This window comes from Nelumbo nucifera, chromosome 1 (assembly GCF_055504915.1).
Source record: "Nelumbo nucifera cultivar China Antique chromosome 1, China Antique-T2T, whole genome shotgun sequence".
Taxonomy (NCBI): Eukaryota; Viridiplantae; Streptophyta; class Magnoliopsida; order Proteales; family Nelumbonaceae; genus Nelumbo; species Nelumbo nucifera.
Window position 1 is genome coordinate 81,700,077 of NC_142649.1, and position 7,877 is coordinate 81,707,953.

Sequence of the window (7,877 nt, forward strand, 5' to 3'; positions counted from 1 at the left end):
AACGGCAATGGTAATCAGAAATGTAGACAAAGAGACGTGCAAAGGATCGGGGCTTTATAGGCGTGAGCTCTTCTTGAAAATAGTAAGAAAAGGGGGTATCAGACCATGGAGCAGTGTTCGATCATTGAAGACAGGAGCTGATATGGAGAAAATGCCGCTGATGGAAGCTCTCTATTCCCGTCCAGGAGATGGCGAACGGTAGCAGAGAATCCCTCTAGCTCTATGGGAGAGAGGTTGGCGGTGGGAACGAAGAGGAAGGGGAGACGGATTCACGGTGGGAACTCGTGATGCCTTCTTTCACTGAGGAAAGAACTCGTGACGCCATGATTGTTTAAGGGGAAGAAAATGATGTCGGCTGTTCTACCAAGGATGGTTCTGATTCCCGTAAGGTAAGGAGTCTTGAGAATGCTGAAGAGGCCGATTCGGCCTTGCCGACAAACAGTTCCATGGAAGATCCGTCTGCTGTTCAGAGAGCAGTAGCAAGACTGGTTTGATAATCTTTTTGTGAGTGATAGATAAAAAAAATTAGACGGTAGGTGAAGGGCATTTTTGTCTTTTTATATAGGTACTAATATATGAAATTTTCCAAAAGAAAAATTAAGAAAACTGATAAATGTTGAGAATATATCGTTGGTATATCAGGGTTAGATTATAAAATTTTGGGTATTCAAAAAAAATCATTTTGTATTATGAACATTTCTTTTATAAGAAATTAGATAAATATTGAAAATATATCTAGCATTGCTATAAGATAAATATGGTTTGTATATTAGGGTTAGATATAACAATCTTGGGTATTCAAAAGCAAAGTATTGTAAACATTTCTTTCATGAATTTATCTTTAGTTCTTTAGCCATATATTGCAATTATATCAACACCATTTCTAAACATCACAATTGTTGCTCATTATAACAAAAGAAACCCCACACAACATTCCTTACCTTTACAATTCAAAAGTAAGATAGTAATTGAAGCATCCATTAAATTGGAAAAAAAAAAGAGCTTTCTCTTCATGCCTTCTCTACCATTTCAATCCATGTTCTTGTTCTCAATTAGCTTGTCTGTTGCCTTCATGTTGATTTTAATTAGAGCAAGAGATTGAAATAGGTTTCAACCATGTTAAAGGCAGAATGCTTTAGGACTCCAGCTAAATTAGATCTGATATTTGATTTTGGTTGGAGACCTTTCATGGAAAAGTTGATTTGACATGTCCATTCAATCCCAACAATATTGGAGTATGATAAACCATCTTTCCAAGTTGTATACACCCAGCACCATTTAGGCAAATTATGTCTATTAGTTGATTAAGAACAACAGACAATCACACTGAAAGTCAAGTCAGTATAAGATTCAAAATTTCATCACATATCAGTGGGATTTTTAGGGGTTTGACCTATTTCAGATGAGCCGGCATCATTTATTGCTCATCTTAAACAAAGGACAATTCTTATTCCTGTTGCCTTCCACGTTCCTCAGTATATTCACTAGGACTGCATTTGGGTTGCAGAAGCAAAATTCACTAGGGCTACCCATCCAAAGTAAGATTTGAATAAAACCCAATACTTCTATATCTAGGGCTGTTCCAGACAGCCCCTTATACATAATAATATATGGTCATTATTTTAATCCCCAATCCATATATTTTATTTCATATTCTTGTTAAAAAATAAGAACCCCAAAATGATTTATCCTTCCATTCATGATAAAAAAAAAAAGACAACTTATGGACCATCTGAAACACGTCTAAATATGTACTAAACGGGCATTTTAGTTATCATGAACCATTAGAAATACGGCTAAATTTATTTATATATGTATTACTTCTTATTAAATCAAACCTATTATTATTTTTTTAAAGTTACGACTTAGATATAAGCTTCAATGATTCTAATAATACACAAATTCAAAAAGCAATCCTCTAGGGCCAAAAAATCCAGTTGGGGCAATTTCTCGATGATGGGCCATTCTATTAAGCTTATGATGCATGCCATGTCGTCACTTCCTTTAATGTCAAACTCGCATTTTCTTCACATCTTTCTCTTATTCACGAGTACAAAAGTCAGTTAAAAAATCAAACTACTCAACAGTGTATCTATGGCCAAAGTTTTAAAGGCTTAGCGTAGATTGGTGCATCGGCCCTCTTGACCCTAATAACTATGGTAGTGCTGTAGAGCTGTTTTATTGGCATGCAATTATTAAGTATATACATAGGCATTTTTTACTTTATCAAATCAAAATTCTCTTTGGATTCAAGTACATTTGGTTTGTATTCTTCTTTATTTTGGTTTACATGAAAATCACTTTTTGGATGCTTCCTGTTTAAAGAGATATTTTTTTGGATATCTTATGTGATGCCTTAAATATCATTTGGATGCTTCCTGTTTAAAGAGATATTTTGTTTGGATATCTTATGTAATGCCTAATGGCGTATCTTAATATTTATGTGTATTAAATAGCAATAAACAATTGTAACATTGTATTATATGTTCAAATCATTTTTTTTTTTCCATTTCCAATGCTTACATTAAATGCAGCACAACACTGCAATACAAATGCCTGAAACCCCCACAGCGGTCATAATTCGTTCTTTTTTTTTTTTTGGGCAGAGCACAATAGATCAGCAATTAGCACACTAATAACTCTTCAAAGTCGATAAAAATCGTTAGCGGGATTCGCATCTCCACTGGTCCAGCTAACGTACCAACTAAACCATTACTCGGTGCCTTCTAAATAGTTCACACAAAATTCATTCTGATTACACATAGTATGTGTCTAGTTTCGTTTACGTTTTTTCATTCAATTTTTGTATTTTATTTGTTTTTAAAATGGAGATAAATAATAATTATAATCGTTTATGACAACTAGACATCATATCAGCGTAATACTGAAAAAACGTCTAATCATTTGTGGGGTTAACCTTGGCTGTTGGGGCTCAACAACATAGGCTGTTGAGACAATTTCTAGGCTGGGCATGTTCTGAGCAGTTCACCTATTCATACCCATGTTTTGGTATTTGATCAAAATAAATTGAGATATAAATTGAGGTCAACAGCGCTGTTGGCCTCCAACAACTAAAGTTTTTCCTTATTTATGGAAGTTTTAAAAAATAACTTCTCCAAATGGTAGATGTGCACAAAAACCAAAGTCCACTTTACCATTTTCAATGCATGTGAAAGAACAAAAAAGGGGAACTGCTGAAGTGGTGTATCTATATGAAAACCAAAACACCCTGATAGTAATAATCTAATTGTACTGACTGACGAGCCAATCAAACTGGTAGATGTCAGTGAGTCAAACAGGACAAGCCATAGTGCTCAACCCTAAGCCCATATCTCAACTCATTGAAGTCTTGATAGGCAAGAAAGATACATAGAAGACGGACCTAATTAACGAGGGTTTATTGATTTCCACTGTTTCAATGCTAATCTAAGCAAAAGTCATATTGAGTGGTGCAACATTGATAGCATGTCTGAGGGGTTCTTTGTGGACTTGGGATTGGCTTTATCATCCCTCCACGTCACTGAAAATGGAAGATTCGAGTAATGAAAGAATTCAAGATGACCCACCACCAAAAATTGCTACTTAAATATTTGAATTCACCTTCGAAGTTTGAAGCAGTCCATAGCCCTTTCGGTGGCATGCCCCCACAATTACCTTTCGTCACATGTAAAACAAAGGTCACCCGTGGCCCATCTCCATTGCAGTGTTTTCAAATGGTTAGTGGCAACTGAAGTTTCAAAGGCGTCTTCAACTCAAAGCCAAATTATTATGATTTCTTAAACCGTTGTTGATTTGGATGGTTGGATTATTTGGCTTAAAAATCATTCAAACAATTGATCTATTTGATTTGAACAATGACCTGAACAGTCAAATTATTGGTCCGATCCAAACAATAATTTTTAATATTTTTATTTTTAAAATTATAATAAACCATCCGTTCGAACTAAATAATTGAACCACTGACCCATAAACCACTTGTCAAAGTGATTAGGAGAAACCACATTTATAGGCCCAGCTGCTTAGGTTTCTTATTAAACAATAGATCAAAAGCCAAGTTTCAGAAGCTTCATTGATTTTAATGATAATTTGTTATACAAGTTAACTGATCAGCATCCATCACCTGAGCTCCCTCTACTAATAATATATAAATTGTTAGCTTTTTTTCAATCTTTTGTTCTGAGAATGGAGATAGCTACAAGTATAGGCATGCTTTGTATTAAAATATTAGAAATTAGAACTTGTGAGAAAAGCTCTGAAGTTTCTCTAATAAGATAGAATAATAGGGTTTTTAAAATGCATTCTACCAAAGTGAGTCTAATCTCCAATTTAAAATGATTTATTCAAGACTAATCTTTGAGTCCAACCTTTCCTCTTTAGATTAAAATAGTCCAATATTTTTCTTTGTACATGATTTTCGTCCGTGGGAATTAGTATAGCAGCCAAAATGGACCACGTGTCAGCTTTTCCATCCCTGGTTTCTCGAAAATAAAGAATACCTATTTCATAAGGGGCTGTTTGATTTTATTGTCGTTTATTTAATAATTATTTTGTATTTTATTAAAAAAGAAAAACTTTTGAAAAATGTTTATTGATGCATTTTAACAATTAATCACCATAGATATAATTAAGGCTTATTTAATAACCAATTCAATTAAATAGCGCAGGAGAAACACCTATTTAACATTGAGCTTATACCATTTTTTAAATAAACAACAATGGAATCAAACACCCCAAAATTGTGTTGTCTGCTTCCATTATCTTTACAGTAGTAATTCTTGGATATAACTATGGTAAGAGATGATCTTGCATTAGGTGAAATTCCCCTCTAATTCCATGAGTTTACAAAATTGGCAATTGCTTTGGGTAGACAGATGGGCACCAAATCAGCTTCAGCTCTTCAAAAGATCAGGAAGAGGTCAATTTTCCGTAACAGAACATTCCTGACAAGCTAGACTAGGCCACACCAAAGGCCTATCCCAATTATTTGGGGGTGGCTAGACTTGATGAATTTATTTCGTCATCCCCTAAATATTTAGACTTTGGCTATTCTGTTCACAGAAATTCTGCTTATGCCAACCCACAATACACTACTCCCGTGAATTGGGAACATCTCCCCTGCACAATATTAAGCAGACGATGAGATGTTTTTCATGTATGACTGATAAATTTGGGCAGAGTTCTTGTGGGTAAGAGATCCAGACTCAAATTGATTTCAGATATCCTGCTCACGCCTACCCACAATACACTACCCCTTTGTGAATTGGGAATATCTCCCCCTGCATAATACTATGTAGAGGATGAGATGTTCTTCATGTATGGCTGCAATAATCTTCGGCAGAGTTCTCGTTTTCTTACCAACTGAACCGGTTTTAACTTTCTAACTCAGGTAGGGTTGGATGTAGTCCCAATCTGAACCAATTAAGGATTAACCAGAACAATGAAACAGGGGAGGTCGGTGGGTCGGGCCAGATCAAGCACTTTCACGGAATCACGGTTAGGCATTGATAGTTAGGTGCAGGGGATGTCGGTGCTGCAAATGAAAGCCACCCAACAACTATGATACAACCACTTAACAAGAAGGGGGGATTTGGAGAGATCATCAGTATCCATGTCTGAGAATTTGGAGAGATCAAAGATTCAAATCATTCCATTAACTGTAGAACTACAGAATAAATTTTTATGTTACAATTCAGCAATTATTCTCATGCAATTCGATCCCACCTTCACCCTATTTTTCATCATCATCATCATCATCATCATCATCATCATCATCATCATCTCTATCTCCTAAGTAAGAATTATCCTCCTAAAATTGTTAAAAAGGGAGAAAAACAAAAGAAAGGAATTGATCACACATATTTTCCTGTAAAAACACTGAAATTATGAGATGATCGTCCTTATGTGGGTGTTGTTCATCGGTGAGCTGTGACCAGTGTTTCAATGAATCTCAACCCGTCAAACCTCGGCGCAAATTTGTCCGCCGGAGGCTGTCTCCGTGAAGAGGAATTGTCTCGACCGTTGCTTGATACAGAGTCCTGATAAGAAAAAAAGAAACCGAAGTATAAGAGATTATGTAAGCTTAACTGCTTAAGAGAAGATGATCTGCATTAACTTGAAATTAATGCAAGAACGATAAGTAAACCTTCCCAAATTAAATATAGATAGGGATTCTTCGGAAACAAATTCATTCAGAAAAAGAAAATGAAAAACAAAGCTTGGGAGAAAGAAACAGAAAGATAGTGGATTACTGTGTCTTTTACAGGGGAAAAATAACAGGAAAATCTGAAGAAACATAAGCTCAGAGACTCGGAAGAAAATCTGTACTTCGGGTAAAAAAAAAAATAATGAATTCGCACAAGCAATTAAATGAAAATAGAACCACAAGCAAAAACAAAAGGACTTTCTGGTAAATTCAACAAAGAGCTGCATAATATGATCAGCAGAGGAGAAGATTTTCAAAGGATACTTAATTTACCTCCCGAGAAGGTTGGATCTTCGAATTGGCATAGAAATCAGAGGAGGAAGGAGTGGACGAAGCAGAGATTGCGGTAGCAGAAGCTGCAGCCATGGAAGCCATCAAAACTCCTGATTTCTTCATTGTCGTCGAGGAATCCGAGAGATTCAGCTTTTCTCTGCCTGGGAGAGAAAGTTGGAAACGGCTTCCTCTCCGTAATTTGACGAGTTGAGTTGCGTGGAGTTCGGTGACCTGTGGTAGAATATATATAGTATTCAGAGATTCTTGCTTAATGGGTAGATTCGAATAATTACGCGGCAAATAATCTCTATTTGTATAATTACCGTATTACCCCTCAAGAATTCTTTCTTCTGACTTTCTTCTCGGTTCACAGTTCGGCAACGCTTTCTTCAATTGACCAAACTACCCTTTTCACATCAACAAAGAGCCTCTAAGCGGGGATTGAATCTCTGGAAGCAAAAATGGTACAAATATCCGGAGAGCACGACATCCATCTATATATTGCATGGTTTTCGAACCCTCATTGACCTAATTGATCAGATCGTTTGGCCTGAAAACTGTCTAAGCAATCGATTTCATTTCACACTTGACCCATTCCTTTGCCAAAAAACTATTGATTTGGATGGCAATCTACTGACGCAGGCAATCAAATTATCGACCTATTTGACCCAGACAATGGTTTTTGCTGTTTTTATTTTGATTTATTTTTAAAGTTGTAAGAAATCATTCATTCAGATCAGACAGCTGAACCGCTAACCTGAAAACTGGTGGTCAACTGCATTGATTTTTAAAATGTTAGTACATCGAAAATATCTCCCATATTTATATGTTAAATGTCCTAAGTACCGCTGAACATAGGGTAGAGAAAAATTTGGTGATAGAGAAAGCATGTGATTCAAGGTTGAGTCTCTTGATTTAATGTTGGCAGCAAATTATGCAATGAAACTTCCCTACAGTCGCTGCCAAACTACAAAAGAGGAAGAAGAAGCTGCATTTGTATTCAGTTTGTGCTTTGTGCCAAAAATTGAAAGTCCATGTCTGTTTCATTAATTTTTTGATGTGAAGCTACTCATTTTTTAGCAAACATTTACCTAAGTTGCGTTTGATATTGTAGATGTCATGTAAGAAGCTTCTCTCTGCTTTCCTCGTGTTCCTTTTTCCCAATTTAACAAGGTGGCCGGTTTAACCTCAAAGGCATTGGTTATCACTGAACCAAGATGGGGTCCTTTGACTCCTTTCCTGGTTCAATCAGTCAGTCTAGTTGGGTTTTCAAAACATCGATTCCCGATGTAGAAATAATAATATTTGTATTCTATTCATCAGGGTTCAAAGTATTGATACGATACATTCGATATGGGGAATATTATATTGGTTTTAAAAAAAATAAAAAGTAAAAAAAATA

At 35.8% G+C, this 7,877-nt stretch overlaps 1 non-coding gene across 2 annotated transcripts; it reads right to left on the reverse strand.

Annotated features, from left to right (window-relative positions):
• Positions 1–5,738: 5,738 nt before the first annotated feature.
• On the reverse strand, positions 5,739–6,821 carry LOC104587146 (uncharacterized). 2 transcript variants are annotated; one of them, XR_016076345.1, is made up of 3 exons: positions 6,807–6,821; positions 6,476–6,706; positions 5,739–6,035 (listed from the first exon to the last, which is right to left on the reverse strand). It is a non-coding gene; the product is annotated as an uncharacterized LOC104587146 (transcript). The 2 variants fall into 2 exon arrangements; XR_016076344.1 differs by having other exon boundaries at positions 6,799–6,813.
• Positions 6,822–7,877: the final 1,056 nt, after the last annotated feature.